The sequence below is a fragment of the Salvelinus namaycush genome, chromosome 5 (genome assembly GCF_016432855.1).
Source record: "Salvelinus namaycush isolate Seneca chromosome 5, SaNama_1.0, whole genome shotgun sequence".
NCBI lineage: Eukaryota > Metazoa > Chordata > Actinopteri > Salmoniformes > Salmonidae > Salvelinus > Salvelinus namaycush.
Window position 1 is genome coordinate 58,698,465 of NC_052311.1, and position 22,228 is coordinate 58,720,692.

Genomic DNA, 22,228 nt, shown 5'->3' on the forward strand with positions numbered 1-22,228 from the left:
GTATTCAAACCCCTTGACTTTTTCCACATTTTCTTTTTTTCTCCACGAGTTAAAACCTTATTCTAAAATGGATTAAATTGTTTCCCCCCCCTCATCAATCTACACACAATACCCCATAATGGCAAAGTTTTTGCAAATGTATATATAGTACCAGTCAAAAGTTTGGACACACCTACTGATTCAAGGTATTTTTTTATTTTTTTTTTTTACAATTTTCTACATTGTAGAATAATAGTGAAGACATCAAAACTATGAAATAACACATATGGAATGATGTAGTGACCAAAAAAGTGTTAAACAAATCCAAATATATATTATATTTGAGATTCTTCAAAGTAGCGACCCTATGCCTTGATGACAGCTTTGCACACTCTTGGCATTCTCTCAATCAGCTTCACCTGGAATGCTTTTCCAACAGTCTTGAAGGAATTCCCGCATATACTGAGCACTTGTTGGCTGCTTTTCCTTCACTCTGCGGTCCAACTCATCCCAAACCATCTCAATTGGGTTGGGGTTGGGTGATTGTGGAGGCCAGGCCATCTGATGCAGCACTCCATCAAGGCAAAGGGTGGCTACTTTGAAGAATCTTAAAATATATTTGGATTTGTTTAACACTTTTTTGGATACTACATGATTCCATATGTGTTATTTCATAGTTTTGATGTCTTCACTATTATTCTACAATATAGAAAATAGTAAAAGTAGGCGTGTCCCTACTCATTACTCAGTACTTTGTTGAAGCACCTTCGGCAGCGATAACAACCTTGAGTCGTCTTGGGTATGACTCTACAAGCTTTGCACACCTGTATTTGGGAAGTATCTCCCATTCTTCTCTGCAGATCCTCTCAAGCTCTGTCAGGTTGGATGGGGAGCGTCGCTGCACAGCTATTTTCAAGTCTCTCCAGAGATGTTCGATCGGTTTGAAATCCGGGCTCTGGCTGGGCCACTCAAGGACATTCAGAGACTTGTCCCGAAGCCACTCTTGCATTATCTTGGCTGTGTGCTTAGGGTTGTTGTCCTGTTGGAAGATTAACCTTTGCCCCAGTCAGAGGTCTTCAGCGCTCTGGAGCAGGTTTTCACCAAGGATCTCTTAGTACTTTGCTCCGTTCATCTTTCCCTCAATCCTGACTAGTCTCCCAGTCCCTGCCTCTGAAAAACATCCCCACAGCATGATTCTGCCACCACCATGTTTCACCGTAGAGGTGGTGCCAGGTTTCCTCCAGACGTGACGCTTGGCATTCAGGCTAAAGAGTTCAATCTTGGTTTCATCAGATCAGAGAATTTTGTTTTTCATGGTCTGAGAGTCCTTTAGGTGCCTTTTGGCAAACTCCAAGCGGGCTGTCATGTGCCTTTTACTGAGGAGTGGCTTCTGTCTGGCCACTCTACCATAAAGGCCTGATTGGTGGATTGCTGCAGAGATTGTTGTCCTTCTGGAAGGTTCTCGCATCTCCACAGAGGAACTCTGGAGCTCTGTCAGAGTGACCATCAGGTTCTTGGTCACCTTCCTGAGCAAGGCCCTTCTCCCCCCATTGCTCAGTTTGGCCGGGCGGCCATCTCTAGCAAGATTCTTGGTGGTTCCAAACTTCTTCCATTTAAGAATGATGGAGGCCACTGTGTTCTTTGGACCTTCAATGCTGCAGAAATGTTTTGGTACCCTTCCCCAGATCTGTGCCTCGACACAATCCTGTCTCGGAGCTCTACGGACAATTCCTTCGACCTCATGGCTTGGTTTTTTGCTGTGACATGCACTGTCAAGTGCGGGACCTTATTTACATTGCCTTCAGAAAGTATTCAGACCCCTTGACTTTTTCCACATTTTGTGACGTTACAGCCCTAAAATTGATTAAATCTTTTTTTTTTTCTCAACAATCTACAGTCGTGGCCAAAAGTTTTGAGAATGACACAAATATTAATTTCCACAAAGTTTGCTGCTTCAGTGTCTTTAGATATTTTTGTCAGATGTTACTATGGAATACTGAAGTATAATTTCAAGCATTCCATAAGTGTCAAAGGCTTGTATTGACAATTACATGAAGTTGATGCAAAGAGTCAATATTTGCAGTGTTGACCCTTCTTTTTCAAGACCTCTGCAATCCGCCCTGGCATGCTGTCAATTAACTTCTGTGCCACATCCTGATTGATGGCAGCCCATTCTTGCATAATCAATGCTTGGAGTTTGTCAGAATTTGTGGGTTTTTGTTTGTTCACCCGCCTCTTGAGGATTGACCACAAGTGGGATTAAGGTCTGAGGAGTTTCCTGGCCATGGACCCAAAATATCGATGTTTTGTTCACCGAGCCACTTAGTTATCACTTTTGCCTTATGGCAAGGTGCTCCATCATGCTGGAAAAGGCATTGTTCGTCACCAAACTGTTCCTGGATGGTTGGGAGAAGTTGCTCTCGGAGGATGTGTTGGTACCATTCTTTATTCATGGCTGTGTTCTTAGGCAAAATTGTGAGTGAGCCAACTCCCTTGGCTGAGAAGCAACCCCACACATGAATGGTCTCAGGATGCTTTACTGTTGGCATGACACAGGACTGATGGTAACGCTCACCTTGTCTTCTTCGGACAAGCTTTTTTCCGGATGCCCCAAACAATTGGAAAGGGGATTCATCAGAGAAAATGACTTTACCCCAGTCCTCAGCAGTCCAATCCCTGTACCTTTTGCAGAATATCCGTCTGTCCCTGATGTGTTTCCTGGAGAGAAGTGGCTTCTTTGCTGCCCTTCTTGACACCAGGCCATCCTCCAAAAGTCTTCGCCTCACTGTGCGTGCAGATGCACTCACACCTGCCTGCTGCCATTCCTGAGCAAGTTCTGTACTGGTGGTGCCCCGATCCCGCAGCTGAATCAACTTTAGGAGACGGTCCTGGCGCTTGCTGGACTTTATTGGGCACCCTGAAGCCTTCTTCACAACAATTGAACCGCTCTCCTTGAAGTTCTTGATGATCCGATAAATGGTTGATTTAGGTGCAATCTTACTGGCAGCATTATCCTTGCCTGTGAAGCCCTTTTTGTGCAAAGCAATGATGACGGCACGTGTTTCCTTGCAGGTAACCATGGTTGACAGTGGAAGAACAATGATTCCAAGCACCAACCTCCTTTTGAAGCTTCCAGTCTGTTAGCATGACAGAGTGATCTCCAGCCTTGTCCTCGTCAACACTCACACCTGTGTTAACGAGAGAATCACTGACATGATGTCAGCTGGTCCTTTTGTGGCAGGGCTGATATGCATTGGAAGTGTTTTTTGGGGATTCAGTTCATTTGCATGGCAAAGAGGGACTTTGCAATTAATTGTAATTCATCTGATCACCCTTCATAACATTCTGGCGTATATGCAAATTGCCATCAAACAAACTGAGGCAGCAGACTTTGTGAAAATTAATATTTGTGTCATTCTCAAAACTTTTGGCCATGACTGTACACACAATACTCCATAATGACAAAGCGAAAACATGTTTTTAGAAATGTTTGCAAATGTATTAAAAATTAAAATACACTATTTACATAAGCATTCTGACCCTTTGCTATGAGACTCGAAATTGAGCTCAGGTGCATCCTGTTTCCATTGATCATCCTTGAGATGTTTCTACAACTTCATTGGAGTCCACCTGGGGTAAATTCAATTGATTGGACATGATTTGGAAAGGCACACACCTGTCTATATAAGGTCCCACAGTTGATAGTGCATGTCAGAGCAAAAACCAAGCCATGAGGTCTAAGGAATTGTCCGTAGACCTCAGACATGGAACAGGTAGGTTCGCTAGACCTTATTCATGGTTCCTTCGCACGTAAAGGTGGTGGAATTGTTAGAGAATAAAGTCAAGGTCAGAATATGGCGTATCTGTAGACACACCTCTGCCACACCTTCATATATTCAAGCTCCACCTCAAATGAATAGTGGGTGAATAGCATTTTATTCTCATACTTAAATTCAAGGTCTGAATATGCAGAGAAAAGTGCATAAATATAAAAGTGCATAAAAAGAGAATGACATTCCATTTATGCTTTCTTATCTTTGGTCAGAATCTGGGCCTGAGTGAATATGCTAAAATACTTGACACTGTCAAATGGGGGGACTAGATACATAAAGTGCATTAATTTCCAAATGGATATGTATGGAAACACCTTAAAATAAAATGTGACATTATGTACTGTCGCCTCATATGAAACATTTGTTGTCTAAGCCAAAATGCTGGAGTATAGAACCAAGTTATACGTTTTAGCTTCACTGTCCACATACGGTACATTTACAGAGGAGTGTAATTGGGTCGGTTTCAGTCATCATTTACTTGCCTGTTCATTCATACCAACAGGTCTCTGTGGATTTTTCTGTCCATGCATTCAGGCCGTTAAGATGGCAGAGAAATACGGAGAGTGTTTCCTACTCATGTTCCATGGACACATTTTATGTTGCGAACCAGCATTCGGGAGCGGTATAACATAGAGGTATGCATATGGCATGTTGCTGATTGTACAGCTGTATAGATATGCATCTTCATGTATTGTTAAACATTTCCATTACCTCTTTCTCCATGCACACTATTCAGCATTATCTTTGTACAGCATCAACTCAGTTATATCACAAAGTACTTTGGGACGTGTGTCCTGGACTAACGTTAAGCTAAATCCTGGACAAAAAAATGCTATTTCAATGGGAATTCTCCATTGGCCATGCTTTTTAGTCCAGGACTATGTGTAATCTGTGTCCAGTATATCAGCCCTTTGTGTTACCTGTCTCATCCTCACCCTGTCAGGGCCAGCGCTAGTCAGGGCTTAGGGACTGATCATTATAGACCTACGACATAGGAATGTGAGAAGTTGATATCACCTTAGCCACCCTAATAATATGTTGATTTCTACAGGGAACCATTTGCGATGACTGGTGTATGACTGCTTTCTGCGGACCATGTGTTCAATGCCAAATGGTTCGTGAAGTCAATAAGGAGATTCCTAACTGACACAGCCGGAAAGTGAATGCTGACCCCCAAAGTGTTGTCTCCCGCACCTTGTTATGAAAATGTTAATTAAATTGTTGCAGTGAGAACCCTCAAGTTTTTGTACAACAAACTTCTTATGGTTACATTAGGACTGCTGTCATCTGAAGACTATGCCTGCAAGTCAACAAACGCTTTATGTCCCTCTGACTATACAGCACTATGTGAGCACAACCCTTTATCCAAATCCTCAGCAGTAAGAAAAAAACAAGACACAGTACCATGTGACTGTCAGATGTATACAATGTGCAATATAATTTACAGTATTTTACTATTCATGATAAGTCTATTACCAGATTATGGCTCATTTAAATGTATTCAACTACCAGTTGTTTATATGAAAAGAAATTTGAAATAAGTACTACACAAGAATAGTTCAGAAATTAAATTATTGTTTTTTTACTTTTTGGATTATGTGTGTATTGTTATTGTATTGCTAGATATTACTGCACTGTTGGAGCTAGAAACAAGCATTTCGCTGCACCTGCGATAACATCTGCAGATATGTATACGCGACCAATAAACTTTGATTTGAAAGCCGGTCTTTGACCTAACCAACAAGCACCGAGTTCAATCAAAATACTAACAAAGTTACAAAATATCCAGTTAACCACAAGTCATTCCTGTGGCAGTAGGACTTTAGGACCATTTCAAATCAAATTTTATTCGTCATGCTTCATAAACAACAGGTGTAGACTAACACTGAAATGCTTACTTATAGTCCCTTCCCAACAATGCAGAAAGTAAAAAATGTATACAAATAATTGAAAAATAATAACGAGGACTAAATACACAATGAGTTTTTTTCTCTCACCTTTATTTAACCAGGTAGGCCAGTTGAGAACAAGTTCTCATTTACAACTGCGACCTGACCAAGATAAAGCAAAGCAGTAAGACAAAAGCAACAGTTACATATGGGATAAACAAACGTACAGTCAAAAACACAATAGAAAAATCTATATATAGTGTGTGCAAATGTAGTAAGATTAGAGAGTAACGAAGACTTGGCTATATACACAGTGTACCAGTACCCGAGACGATGTACTTGTATTTGGTGGTGACTTTTTAGATCAGCTTGACCTGGGCTGGGTTTTCGGGAATTTAGTTCCAATGGAATTAAGATGATTTTAGTGCTACGATGCTATTGGGAAATCCAGCTTAAGTGCTTTTTATTGTATTGTCAGTGTACTGCTGAGGTTTCAGGGCACGGCCAGTGACATTCAAACTTATGCTGTGGATGCACAGATGGGTTTAGAGTCCATTTGTTTTCAATTCTTCACTGTCTAACTGCCTGCAATGTCAAGAAAACGTTGTCGGTACATTTTCACCTGTTCACTCCTCATCCCAAGGGAATTTAATGTTTGTTCCATTCATTTCTTCTTTTAGGACCGCTGTGAATTTACTGAAATGATTTTTTCAGTCTCCAGCAACCCCTGAAAGAACAAGGAGAATGTGCTTTAATTGTGCAGTGAAATACATGGAAGAAAAGAGCGGTTGCAGTAGCGTATCACTGCATGATGAGGAGAATGTGCTTTAATTGTGCAGTGAAATACAGTACATGGAAGCAAAGAATGGTTGCAGTAGTGTATCACTGCATGATGAAAGAACATTACACTACTAGCAGCATTTTGGCTTCCTATGCCGCTGTAGGGAGTGATTAACCCCTATCTTGCCAGTTTCCACTACCTTTTCTAAGGAAGGTGGACTTGCTGCTATCCATGATCTCCTGTGGCACCAGGGAGTAGTTTGACATCGCGTTTAACTTCATGTTGCTGAAACAGCAATGGTTGGCTACATGGTCCAGAGTTTCTTAACTTAGGTCCCGACCAAGGAACCATGAGAGGTGTTCCAGCACTCCCCTCAGGTCCTTCAGGAGAGAAACAGACATGTTAGCAGTTTGGCTTGGGGTTAGCCTAGTTCACTATCCGTTAGTCTGGTCACACAGCACTGGGCTGAGGCGGTTTGCATTGATTGGTGTTTTACCTTGACCATTTCTTCATAGGTAATGTATAGGATTCTATCTCCCAGATCTGAATTTCGCCAGCTTTTCACATGGTCTGTCCACTTCCCAAACAACACTGTGTAGATAAACAAATGTTAATTGCAATCAAACCCAGTTACCCTCTTCTTTTAGTAGGGACTTATGGCATCAAAAGGTCCCTCACGTTTATTTATATATCCTAGCCTTTTTCACCTTCCCCAGAGAGAAACTTGTTTAGAAACTCATCAAAAGTCCCAGGGTCATCCAGGAAACTGGCCATCTTGTGGAAGTGAAATGATGACACCATAACATCTTTTGGGTTCCGGGTAACATAGATGACCTAAATGAAAGCCTTAGTCTTAAACATGAGTTCCATAGACAAACTTACATGAGCTCAGTGTGATAGCTAAATTATAAGATAATTACATTGCATGTAGGCACATTTTTCCAATTGTTTCATTAATTTGCAATGCTGAAGTCAGTCCATTAACTTCTTACGGCTGAGATCGGCTGAGATCCCGTTAACGGGATCGACTTGACAACAGCCAGTGAAAGTGCAGGGCGCCAAATTCAAACAACAGAAATCTCATAATTAAAATTCCTCAAACATACAAGTATTTTACACCATTTTAAAGATAGACTTGTTGTTAATCCCACCACAGTGTCCGATTTCAAAAAGGCTTTACGACGAAAGCACACCATCTGATTATGTTAGGTCAGTACCTAGTCACAGAAAAACACAGCCATTTTTCCAGCCAAAGAGAGGAGTCACAAAAAGCAGAAATAGAGATAAAATTAATCACTAACCTTTGATGATCTTCATCAGATGACACTCATAGAACTTCATGTTACACAATACATGTATGTTTTGTTCGATAAAGTTCATATTTATATACAAAAATCTTAGTTTACATTGGCGCGTTATGTTCAGTAATGTTTTGCCTCCAAAACATCCGGTGATTTTGCAGAGAGCCACATCAATTTACAGAAATATTCATAATAAACATTGATAAAAGATACAAGTGTTTTACATGGAACTTTAGATAAACTTGCAACCGCTGTGTCAGATTTTTAAAAAACTTTACGGAAAAAGCACACCATGCAATAATCTGAGTACGGCACTCAGACACAAAAACAAGCCATACAGGTACCCGCCATGTTGTGGAGTCAACAGAAGTCAGAAATAGCATTATAAATATTCACTTACCTTTGATGATCTTCATCAGAATGCACTCCCAGGAATCCCAGTTCCACAATAAATGTTTGGTTTGTTTGATAAAGTCCATCATTTATGTCCAAATACCTCCTTTTTGTTCGCGCGTTTAGTTCAAAAATCCAAATTCATGACGCTCAGGCCAGACGAAAAGTCAAAAAATTCCATTACAGTTCGTAGAAACATGTCAAACGATGTATAAAATCAATCTTTAAGATGTTTTTAACATAAATCTTCAATAATGTTTCAACCGGAGAATTCCTTTGTCTTTAGAAACGAAAAGGAACGCAGCTACCTCTCACCGGGGCGCGCCTGAGTGAGCTCATGGCACTCTGCCAGACACCTGGTTGAAACAGCTCTCATTCCCTCATCCTTCACAGTAGAAGCCTGAAACAAGGTTCTAAAGAATGTTGACATCTAGTGGAAGCCGTAGGAAGTGTAATATGACCCCATAGACACTGTATATTGGATAGGCAAACCTACAAACCTCAGATTTCCCACTTCATGGTTGGATTTTTTCTCTGGTTTTTGCCTGCCATATGAGTTCTGTTATACTCACAGACATCATTCAAACAGTTTTAGAAACTTCAGAGTGTTTTCTATCCAAATATATTAATAATATGCATATCTTATCTTCTGGGCCTGAGTAGCAGGCAGTTTACTCTGGGCACCTTATTCATCCAAGCTACTCAATACTGCCCCCAGCCATAAGAAATTAAACGTGTTGCAAGAGTCTCTTCAGTTGTTACTGTCTAGTAGTAGCTTTTTCTTAGTTACTGGATCAGGTCCCTACCTTGGCTTTGGAGGGGAAGAAGGAGGGGAGCATGAGATGGTAGGGCATATGAGAGACCATTGCCCGTGGTGAGGGCAGATGGTCCAGAACTAGGGCTGCTCTTGTCTCCTCCAGCCAGGGAACCCGGTCCCAGTTGGGAATAGTTTGCACTGGAGTAAGGTCTCCTTCATTTAGGACTAAAGGGACAATCTCTTGCATCCATGTGGTACCTGGGAAACATTACCTTAATCAGTTATCTGTTTTTTTTTTTTTTTAGCTTATGCTATTTTACAAAATAAAATTAGACAATGTTTTCTCATTATTGTGTCATTCAATATTGTGTCAAATTCTCTAGATGTCAGTGATGTCACACAACTGCATGTTTTTCGATTTTTCACTCTTAGGGACTTGCTAGCCATAGTTCAAGATCTGTTTGTGCTCAAGGTCAGCTAATCTGTATAGGTTCTGAAACAAGAAACTATTGTGTTGCGCCATCAGTGCTGCTGACCTAGAAAATCCATGGAAAAGTGGAAAGTCTGCTACTGCTACTAGGTTACACACCACCAAGATCTCGTCTAAAGTAAGGCCTACAATAGTAATAAAAACACACATTACATTTTTTTTTTCATTCGACACTGAGCCGCTCACATGTTTTTGAGAAAATTTCCAGCTGCAATGCCTGGGCGACTAAACTGCATTGGTGTAAACTACTTAAGTAAAAGTACTTTATAAAGTAATACTTAAGTCGTTAGAAGTGGCATTCCGGTGGTAGATGTGGAGCACCAATTCTTCAGATTGGAAAGGCAATATGTGTGGGAATCTGGACACAACAAGAGTATTCATCATTCAAGGACAAGTCCACTACTATACAGACACCAAGTCACCATGGAAACCAGCAGAATTGGGCCCCACAGTACATAATGGGGTTTTTAGTAACAGTATGCGTGCAAGTCAGGTGTGAAAATGTGATTTTCTTCTCCTTACAACACCACACCATACATAAAGCTCTCATATGAGGAGTCTGAACTACACCTCAAAGTTGAGTACAAATTTGACCCCCATCTCCTCCCTTTTGTAGATAGACAATGTTTTAATTAGATTTTGTATAGTATATCTTGTGTAATAAGCACACTGTGCACAAATCAAAAGTAGCACCAGGCCAATACCAGGCCAAACACATAGAAAAGGACAACATAGAACAAAACATAGAATGCCCACCCCAACTCACGCCCTGACCAAACCAAAATAGAGACATAAAAAGGATCTCTAAGGTCAGGGCGTGACAGTACCCCCCCCAAAGGTGCGGACTCCGGACGCAAAAACCTAAACCTATAGGGGAGGGTCTGGGTGGGCATCTATCCGAGGTGGCGGCTCTGGTGCGGGACGTGGACCCCACTCCACCTTAGTCTTGACCCACTTAGGTGGCGCCTCTGGAGTGGCGATCCTCGCTGCCGACCCCGGACTGGGGACCCTTGCAGCGGCCTCGAACAGGAGGGAGACTCTGGCTGCTCCGGACAGGAGGGAGACTCTGGCTGCTCCGGACAGGAGGGAGACTCTGGCTGCTCCGGACAGGAGGGAGACTCTGGCTGCTCCGGACAGGAAGGTTAGGGCTTAGCACAGGCACAGGACTCACCAGGATGGGGAGACATGCAGGAGGCCTTGTCCTTGGCCGAGGCACCGGATGCACTGGGCCGTGGAGGCGCACTGGAGTTCTCGAGCAACGAGCCTGCACAACCCGTCCTGGCTCGATGCCCACTCTAGCCCGGCCGATGCGAGGAGCTGCGATGTAGCGCACCGGGCTATGAACATGTACTGGAGACACCGTGCGCTCCACCGCATAACACGGTGCCTGACCAGTACGACGCTCCACCCGGTAAGCACGGGGAGTTGGCTCAGGTCTCCTACCTGACTCCGCCAATCCCCCCGTGTGCCCCCCCCAAAAAAATCTGGGGCTGCCTCTCGTGCACGTTACCTCGAGCCAACTCCTCGTAGTGTCGCCGCTCCGCTCTAGCTGCCTCCAGCTCCTCTTTCGGACGGCGATACTCTCCCGGCTGTGCCCAGGGTCCCTTGCCGTCCAAGATTTCCTCCCATGTCCAGGAGTCCATTCCACACTGCTTGGTCCTTTTTTGGTGGGTAGTTCTGTAACGCTCCTCCTCTTCGTCTGATGAGGAATAGGAAGGATCGGACCAAAACGCAGCGTGGTTAGTGTCCATGTTAAAAAAAAAATATTTTTTTTTATTTTATTTTTAATCATTTTTTGATTTTTTTTTTTGATTTTTTTTTTTTGTCCATGTTAATTTTAATAAATAAACTGAACACTGCAATAACAAAAAAACAACAAAGAGAGTGAATGAAACGAAACAGTTCTGTAAGGTGAAGACACACAAACAGTAAACAACTACCCACAAACACATGTGGGAACAGGCTACCTAAGTATGGTTCTCAATCAGAGACAACGATTGACAGCTGCCTCTGATTGGGAACCATACCAGGCCAAACACATAGAAAAGGACAACATAGAACAAAACATAGAATGCCCACCCCAACTCACGCCCTGACCAAACCAAAATAGAGACATAAAAAGGATATCTAAGGTCAGGGCGTGACAGTCACTTAGATAAAGAATGACATACAACCCTAGTGATAGCAGTTCAAAAAGGTGCCCTCTGACACGTCACCCTCAGAGCTAGACTGTGAAACCATACATGCATATTAATCATTTGCCCTTTACTTATATTGATGACGGGGATGAGGCCCGCCTGTGCTCATCATGTTAAAGTGTCAAAGAAACTAAGCAGGAGGAGTGTTTTGTTTGTAAGCTGCAGTGTCACATTGGTTATAAGTATGTTGGCAGCTCTGTAATGCATTTCACATACTCACCTCCCCCCTAAACTATACAAACATGCCCATGACAAAGTGTATTTAAGATAAATAAATCCTCACCTCACTCCTCTCGTCACACCCCCAAAATCCTCATAAGGGTCCATAGTCAATTCTTGTTCAGACCTCTGTCACCCTATTGTCGATTGAGCTGACAGTAAATAAAGATTGTTTTCTTTGTTAACTGGGATGTGGCTCTCATATCCTTTTTCAAGATCAATGTTTCTGTAATGGTATCCATGGTTGGCTTTGTTTGTGTAAGCTCTCCTCGCCGTCTCCTATTGACATACACTTAAGCCATGTTCTGTTGACATACACTTAAAACATTAATGTGTAAGTGATGAGCACTTCTTCTAGTCCATGTTTAAATAATGCCATAAAACAATAAATTAAAAGCACATGATATTTTGAATAATTTGAAAGTACATTGTTATTTTACATGGTCCCAATTTGTATTTTATTTTACCTTTATTTAACCGGCCAAGTCAATTAAGAACAAATTATTATTTACATCACTACACAGTGATGCTAAAAACTATATAATAATTACATGGTTTACATGCCTTATAAGAGGTATAATAGTTGATAGTACTATGTGACAACTACTCACACTAGTTACATTATGCTGCTATATTACCGTTATGTTTGGCAATATTATTTACCAGGTCTCTCTTACAAAATCTAATTGTGACAAACCTGGTTAAATATATCAATTAAAATGTTTTTATTTTATATATATTGAGGTAGTTTGAGGTAAAATTGTATGAAACAGATGTTTATTTCTAATTTCTTTTAATAATATTGTTTATAAGGAAAAAGCCTGTAATGGAGACGCTGTCAGTCGAGAAGCAGGTGCAGGTGAAACATTTAATAAAATAACAAACATGAAATGAGACAGCATAACAGTGGCGATAAGGCATGAACACAGGAACAATACCAACCGAGGAAGGAACCTGAGGGAGTGACAGATACAGGGGAGGTAATCGGGAAGGTAATGGAGTCCAGGTGAGTATCCTAATGATCTTCAGGTGCACATAATGATGGCGCCAGGTGTGTGTAATGAAGGATCCCAGGACCAGTGGTTAGTATACTGGCGACTTCGAACGCCAGAGGGGAGGAATAGGAGTAGACATGACAAAGCCTATGTAAATGTTTTGGTTAGATGGAAACTTCAGACAAAAAGTTGTCAATATATGCATTACAGTCATATATACGCTATGTTGACTTAATAAGTACTGTAATGAAATATTTTGGCAAGGATGTGTTATTTTTTAACCATGCTCTTTACAATATAAGACACCCTCTCATCCCTCCCTGTCTGTTATATCCTTCATGGTCCCACCAACAGGTAAAGTATGGACATCAAATCAGTTTTTTGCATTAGAAAACATAGTGACGACCAAATTATTAAAGAGCTGAAAGTGAATTGAAATAAACTATTTTCTATCTTTATAGATACATGTACAATTTATTAATGCATAGTAATTACACTTTTTTGGTGGATGTAATTTATTGATGGATATTAATAAATTAAAGTAAATGCCTTTCAAATGAATTATAGCTACTGTATAATCTAATCTAATCTAAAACAAACTGATTTTGTTTTTACATCCATGTTTCATGTTTTCCATATCATTTGTTAACTGTGCATTTTGGTTTCCAGCCATGGGGCCAACTTTCGTGCTTTGTGTGGCTGTCACCCTATTCATAGGTAAGAATCACAGTTTACCTTTCAATATTCCATGTCATGTAATCACTACCAGAATTGAACAAGTTGATCATTTATTATTATCTAACATTATGGTGAAACATAAATACAGTAGCTTGGCAAATGAAATCTTTCTAGCCTCCTCTAATTAGATACTACATTAATGTTGTTTGTTCTGCAGGGCACACTATATTATAGACATGTACTACTGGTTATAAAGCTATGCAGGGGGAAGCGACAACATGTGTATTGTTATGTACACAAACATTTGTATATGGTCATGTGATTCAAGCAAAAACTAATTATTTAGTGACTTACTAAATTGACACTTGACAGTCAGTGAATTCAACAAGAGCAGTCAGAGCAAGAGCAAGAGCAGTCAGAGCAAGACAATTGTATTGTATTAAGCTATAGTATAAGATTCATTATTATACTGATATTACATTAGTCAAATGGTTGCAAAAAGAATGCAGGTGCTCATCTGTAAAATTGTCTTTCTTCCTTTATGTTTTAGTGGTCAGTGGATCATGCCCAGTGGGGCGGGAGTTCATTACTGCCTTTACGCCTAACTATTTGCTGAGCTACCATGATGATCAGAGTCTTCAACTGGCCATAACCCTACAGGATTATCCAGCCGTTGTTCAAATTCAGGTCAATGCAATCGGCTTCTCCACCTCAGTGAAAATAGAGAAACAGAACACCAAATGGATCGCCATACCTGGTACTGCTGAAATTGGGGGTCCAGGAGCTTCCACCAAAACAGTGCAGGTCACCTCCAACTCTGACATCTCGGTGGTGGCCTTCAACTACAAGTTCTCGACCGGAGACAGCAGTGTGGTCTTTCCAACTGACCAGCTGGGTACTGACTATGTGGTCTTCACCCCCGATGAGGGTCCAAGCAACATGCACAAGCTTATGTCTATCGTCAATGGAAAAGAGCCCAACAAGATCACGATCATCCCTGTCTCCAACATAAATCTCAGTGGTGTGGATTCCTGGAAGCAAAGACAGGCGGTGATTGTTACCATGGAACCATACCAGGTCTACCTCTACCAAAGCTACACCACTTTCACTGGGACCAGGGTCAAAACCAAGCTCCCTGTGGCGGTCCTGGGGGGACACGCAATCACGTCTATGAACATCTGCTACTAGTACAGAGCCTCCCCACTAATTACATGGTTCCTTCCATGCACATGACCCATTCAACAGACTTTGTAAACATTGTGGCCTCAGAGGACAACACTCTAGTGAAGATCTTTGAGGGAAATATATCCATTGCTAAAGAGCAGGCATATGTGGTTTCTGTCCAACCCAAATATCCGCTGATCACCGCTGATCATCAGAAGTGATAAGAAAGTCATGGTGATGTACTTCAGCAACAGCAAGCCCTACGATCCGTTCCTCACCAACATCCTCCCAATGTCTAATCTGGCCAACGAGTGGTCGGTGGACACGCAGAGCAAATTCGAGAGCACATTGGTCATTGTCTCCGAGGGGGAAGGGATCAACACCGTTAAAGTCTGTGAGAAAAATACATGTGTGAAATCTCTCCAATGGACATCATTCAACTCAGACCCTAAGTACATGTGGGTAAATATTCCATTGGGAGAGCAGCAACAGCATATCTCCATCAAAGGCGACTCCCTCATGGCTGTTTACGTTTATGGTGGCATGCCAAGAGACGGCTACGCTACAACAGGAGTATGTTCCAAAGGTACGCTGTTTAAGTGACACATCCACTTAACTGGCCTATTAACTGCCCCTCAACACCTCCCTCATTAAATAGGACAACTATTAAACAACACAATGCAACGCAACACAATAAAACAAAACGCAACACAACACAACACAACAAAAGCACTGCATGAAAACTAGAATTAGTCTTGAACGTTGCTTCTGTACTCCCTCAGGCACTGCCCCACCCACTCCACCAGTAGACCCCTGTGAGAAGGTCAAATGCAGAGAAAAGGAAGAATGTACAAAGGGGGTTTGTGTCCACATCTACAAAGCAATCTGCAGGGTCGTGACTTCCAGGGCACCTGCTCTTACGTCATGGCCACGGTTGTTAAATCTGAACCTGGCCTTATCCTGTTCACTGTCCTGACCAAGAACAACCCCATACTGTAGGGAAAAAGAGGGTGTCTTTGGTAAGGTATTTCTCTGTCATGGTCTATGGGCTGACTGTTGTGATCAGCACGCATAAATGGAAAGGTTGAGATAAGTAACAAGAGACCAGAGGGAAATGATCAGGATTGGGGTCGGTTCCATGGTAAATTTGGCCAATCCAGGAGGTGAAATGAGTGGGTGAATGGTGAGAATGTCTACCTGCCAGTGACCCTAGCCAGGGGAAACCTATCGGTGGTGTATAGTGGCAGATATGCTGTTCTGAAGACAAACTTTGGCCTGAAGGTTATGTGTGGGCTCTGTGGGGACTACAACGGGGATCACAACGACGAGTTCACCAATCCCAAAGGTAACAAGGAACCCACAGTGGTGAAGTTTGCCCAGACCTGGAGAACTGAAGACGTCGACTTGATCTGTCATGATGACTGCCAAGGGGAATGTCCTAGCTGCACTCCGGCTCTCCAACAGAAAAACAAGGGAGAAAAGCTATGTGGTCTCTTGGCCAAAAAGATGGCCCATTCGCAAGCTGCCACAAGGTCCTGGACCCAGGCATGTTCATGGACAACTGTGTGTATGACGTCTGCATCAATAAAGGCATCTACCAGTTCCTCACTGAGAACATGAAAAGCCACAATGATGCCTGCTTGGCACGAGGGGGTCAAAATTAGCCCTGAGTGGAGGACAATAATTGGATGCTATGAGTTTTTTTCTTTCCAGACATTTCATCAAGATTTTTAGATTGCACTTTACGGTATTATTTAAATATATTTTCTCATTTCACATTTGCAGCACTGGAGTGTCCGTCAAACAACTACTACGAGGCGTGTGGCACAGCTTGCCCTGCCTCTTGTTCAGATCTAGATGCCGAAGCAAAGTGCAAGGAACCCTGTGTGGAGACCTGTCAATGCAACAAGGGCTTTGTCCTCAGTGGAGACAAATGCATCTCCAAGGAGAGCTGTGGCTGCTCTTATGAAGGACGATACTACCCGTCAGGAATTAAGTTCTGGGAAGATGACAAATGCACAAAGCAGTGTGAATGCAATCCAGGAACAGCCAAGGTTGTTCCTGGCAAGATTCACCTGCCAAGATTCAGGCGACCCCCACTACCGCACGTTTGATGGCAAGAGGCTCGACTTCCAGGAAACGTGTACTTACGTTCTCTCCAAATTGGTCAGCAAAGACGACAGATCTCTGGCACCTGTTGAGGTGCTTGTAAAGAATCAGAATAGGAGGAGGAACACGGCAGTGTCTTACACAAAGACAGTCACCATCACTGTCTTCAAAAACATCATCACTTTGAGTAGGGACAACCCTGGCAAAGTATTGGTAAGCTACCTTAAAATGTTATCCATTCCAAATGAATGACATAATTGCATTCTAGGTTTACTTGGTCAATGAGCTTTTATGATTATACTACTTAATGTATCCTTCATGTTTCATTCAAGTTTCTTTCTCTCTTCCCAGGTCAACAACCAGTATGTGAACTTGCCGTTTGATGTAGAAGATGGCCAACTGTCCATCTTCCGCAGTGGGTATTTCGGGGTGGTGAAGACCAAATTTGGCCTGACACTGAAGTTCAATTGGAACAGCCACGTCTCCCTAACCCTCCCCAGCTCCTACTCAGACCTCATCGGAGGGCTCTGCGGAAACTGGAATGGCCAACGGAACGACAATCTCCTCAAACCAGACAAGAGCCCTGCTAACACCCCGACAGTATTCGGGGACAGCTGGAAAGTGGGGAACGACCCTGGCTGCTCCAGCGACTGCGACGGCAAGAAGTGCCCCACCTGTAACCACAGCCTGATGCTTGATTACCAAACAGGGAAATATTGCGGCAGGATCACAGACAAAAACGGTCCGTTCAAGCACTGCCACGCCAAGGTGGACCCCAGAGAGTACTATGAGGCCTGTGTGTTTGATATGTGTCTGTACCGTGGCCATGCCTCTGCCCTCTGTAACGCCCTCAGCACCTACACCACTGTCTGCCAGGATGCCCCTGCCAAGGTGGAACAGTGGAGGTCGGACAGCTTCTGTTGTAAGTAGTGCACAGACACACCTCATCAGATGTGTATTTCAAAACAACTACTGTAACAATTTTGATCATTACAATAAGTCAGAAGTGGTTTGTCTAGCTAACAGCTCCTGGTTCCAACATTAAATTCTATCATGTTTGACCTAATGTGTTGTAGCGTCTTCTTGTAAGGCATACAGCCACTATGAGGTTTGTACCTCAGGCTGCCCCCAGACCTGCAGTGACCTCGATGAGCCTGAGAGCTGTGGGAACTCCCTGCGCACTGAGGGCTGTGTCTGTTACAACGACTTCATGCTGAGTGACAGAGAGTGTGTGCTGCTGGCTGAATGTGGTTGCGTTCACCAAGGCCAGTACTACCAGATGGGCCAGGTGTCCTTCCCCAATAGCCAGTGCAATGAGCACTGTGTGTGTAACAAGGATGGAGACGTGGAGTGTAATGTAAAGTTTGCCTGCGGTCCCAATGAGAAGTGCCAGGTCCAAGACGGGGTGCAGGCCTGTGTACCCATTAGCACGGGCACCTGCCATGTGAGCGGGGCCAGGAGATTCCACTCGTTCGATGGCAGCTGCTTCAGCCTACACGGGGACTGTGTGTACAAAATGTTGGAGGTTGTGGAGAAAGACGGATCGATGGCTCCATTTGTTGTGTCAGTGCAGCAGTTGACCAAGATGGATGATGCAATGGTCACCAGGAGGGTTGAAATACAGGCCTACAAATACAAGATATCTATGTCTCCCAGAGTTATATGGGAAATAATGGTAGTTTTCTGTCTTGATCTATTCATTTCAGTATTAAACAGCAACACTTGATTAGAAAACTGATGTTTTCAATCTTTTCTCCTTTCACAGGTGGATGACGTTACAGCAAATCTCCCACTGTCACTCGGAGATGGAAAGGTCAGGGCCTACCAGAACGGCATTAACATTGTCGTGGTAACAGACTTTGGCTTGATGGTGACATACGACACAGTTGCTGGCGCCATCATACAGCTCCCATCCATTTACAAAGGTGTTACCGGTGGTCTCTGTGGCAACTATAATGACAAGAAGGAGGATGACTTCCTGGTGCCCAGTGGGCTGCAGGAGCCGTCTGTGGAGAAGTTTGCAGCAGGATGGTTGGTGGTTCAGGAAGGTGAAGGTGTCCTCCCACCAGTGGATCCCCGCCGGCTTGTAGCATCATAAAGTCAAACAATGGTCCATTTGCCCAATGCCATGCTGTTGTGCCACCACAAGAGCACTTTGAGGAGTGCATGAAGGAGGGAGAGGGTGGGTATGCCCTGTGCCGCCATTTACAGACATATGTGACTTTCTGTCAGGCATCCGGTGGCCTTGTCAGCAGCTGGAGATCTGACCAGTTTTGTTGTGAGTGAATTTTAATGTTTAAAGTTAATTTACCTTATCCTGGTTTATCTTAATGTGCAATATTTTTCTGACCTAATGCTCTGCTGAAAAACTATTGAAGCTGAAGCTGATTTAAGTTTTTTGATAACATGCATCTCCTCCCATTTCCATCTGTCCTCTAGATCTGACGTGTCCAGCTAACAGTCACTATGAGTTGTGTGCCGACACCTGTTCTTCTACCTGTGACTCTCTCAGTGAGTCTCCAAAATGCCCACTATGCCAGGAGGGCTGCCAGTGTGACAACGGATTTGTGTTTGATGGTGGCAAGTGTGTCCTACTGGAGAACTGTGGCTGTGTGGTTGATGGACACTATTTCAAGGTGATCACTGGTTTATTGACAAATAAATTGCCATTTCAAATCTCAAAAATTCAATGGTATCCTAAAGTGATTATCACAATTATAGGGCTATATCTGTTCTACTCTAAATGCAAGTAAAATATGCAATTCATAAATCAATCACAATGCTTGGTTCATATTTATTGTTTACAATCATTTACATGTCTTGCTGGTTTTCAGTCTGGCCGGTCTGTGATGCTGGGAAACTGTTCTCAGACTTGCAGCTGTGCAGCAGGAGTGTTCACCTGCATGAACTCACAGTGCAAAGAGTTCAAGACATGTGGGATGAAGAATGGAGTCATGGACTGCTACAGTACAGGTAATAATAAAAAACAAACAGCTATGTGTTTCGTAAATTTGGATGTGGAATTATGTACCTTGTTGATGTTCTTGTTTTGATATTACTATGAGCAAGATTGTAACGGTTGTCGTCGTCGGAAGAGTCCAAGGCGCAGCGTTCTTTGAGTTCCACATAATTTAATAACGAAGTGAAACTTAGAAAGGACAAAACAATAAAGAATACAACGAGCGAACAGCTTCGATGTGCAAACTACCTGCACACAAACAAAGAACAAGATCCCACACAGAAGGAGGGAAAGGGCTGCCTATGTATGATCCCCAATCAGAGACAACGATAGACAGCTGCCTCTGATTGGGAACCACACTCGGCCAGAAACAAAGAAATACAAAATCTAGAAATAAAGAACATAGAATGCCCACCCAAATCACACCCTGACCAAACCAAAATAGAGACATAAAAAGGCTCTCTAAGGTCAGGGCGTGACAGTACCCCCCCCCCCCCCCCCAAAGGTGCGGACTCCGGCCACAAAACCTGAACCTATAGGGGAGGGTCTGGGTGGGCATCTATCCGCGGTGGCGGCTCTGGTGCGGGACGCAGACCCCGCTCCACCTCTGGCTCACCCCACTTTGGTGGCGCCTCTGGTGCAGGGACCCTCGTCGCCGACCCCGGACTGGGGACCCTCGTCGCGGGCCCCGGACTGGAGACCATTGCTGGAGGCTCCGGACTGGAGACCGTCGCTGGAGGCTCCGGACTGGAGACCGTCGCTGGAGACTCCGAACTGGAGACCGTCGCTGGAGGCTCCGGACTGGGGACCGTCGCTGGAGGTTCCGGACTGGGGACCGTCGCTGGAGGCTCCGGACTGGAGGCCGTCGCTGGAGGCTCCGGACTGGAGACCGTCGCTGGAGACTCCGGACTGGAGACCGTCGCTGGAGGCTCCGGACTGGGGACCGTCGCTGGAGGCTCCGGACTAGAGGCCATCGCTGGAGGCTCCGGACTGGGGACCGTCGCTGGAGGCTCCGGACTGGGGACCGTCGCTGGAGGCTCCGGACTGGGGACCGTCGTTGGAGGCTTCGTGCCATGACTGATCACTGAAGGCTTCGCCATGGATCATCACTGGAGGCTTCGTGCTATGGATCATCACTGGAGGCTTCGTATGATGGATTTTCACTGGAGGCTTCATGCCATGGATCATCACTGGAGGCTTCGTGCCATGGATCATCACTGGAGGCTTCGTGCCATGGATCATCACTGGAGGCTTCGTGCCATGGATCATCACTGGACTGTAGAGACACACAGGAGGCCTGGTTCGTGGAGCAGGCACAACCCGTCCTGGCTGGATACCCACTTCAGCCCGGCACGTTCGAGGCGCTGACACAGGACGCACTGGGCTGTGCAGGCGCATTGGAGACACCTTGCGCAGAGCCGGCGCAGGATACACTGGACCGTGGAGGCACAGCGGAGGTCTGGAGCGCAAAGCTAGCACAACTCGTCCTGGCTGGATACCCCCTGTAGCCCGGCAAGTGCGGGGAGCTGGAACAGGCCGCACTGGGCTGTGCTGGCGAACCGGGGACACCGTGCGTAGAGCTGGCGCAGGATAACCTGGGCCGAAGAGACGCACTGGAGGCCAGGAGCGCTGAGCCGGCACCATCCGTCCTGGCTGGATGCCCTCTCTAGCCCGGCCGATGCGGGGAGCTGGAATATAGCGCACCGGGCTATGAGTGCGCACTGGAGACACCGTGCGCTTTACCGCATAACACGGTGCCTGCCCGGTCACTCTCTCCCCACGGCAAGCATGGGGAGTTGGCTCAGGTCTATAACCTGACTCTGCCTATCTCCCCGTGTGCGCCCCCCCAAAACATTTCTGGGGCTGCCTCTCGTGCATGCCTCGTTGAGCCAACTCCTCATAGCGTCGCCGTTCCGCCTTAGCTGCTTCCAGCTCCTCCTTAGGACGGCGATATTCGCCCGCCTGTGCCCAGGGTCCCTTGCCTTCCATTATCTCCTCCCATGTCCACTCCTCCAAGAAATGCTGCTTGGTCTTTTTTGTGGTGGGATCTTCTGTAACGGTTGTCGTCGGAATGAAGAGACCAAGGCGCAGCGTTCTTTGAGTTCCACATAATTTAATAACGAAGTGAAACTTAGAAAGGACAAAACAATAAAGAATACAACGAGCGAACAGCTTCGATGTGCAAACTACCTGCACACAAACAAAGAACAAGATCCCACACAGAAGGAGGGCAAAGGGCTGCCTAAGTATGATCCCCAATCAGAGACAACGATAGACAGCTGCCTCTGATTGGGAACCACACTCGGCCAGAAACAAATAAATACAATACATTGAAATAAAGAACATAGTATGCCCACCCAAATCACACCCTGACCAAACCAAAATAGAGACATAAAAAGGCTCTCTAAGGTCAGGGCGTGACAAAGATATTTTAAGATCTCTAATGCACATGTTGTCAGACCCCTGTGAGGACACTGAGTGCC

The 22,228-nt window shown here is 44.3% G+C and overlaps 1 pseudogene; it reads right to left on the reverse strand.

Moving 5' to 3' along the window:
• Nucleotides 1–6,327: 6,327 nt before the first annotated feature.
• On the reverse strand, nt 6,328–11,948 carry LOC120047215 (annotated as a pseudogene).
• Nucleotides 11,949–22,228: the final 10,280 nt, after the last annotated feature.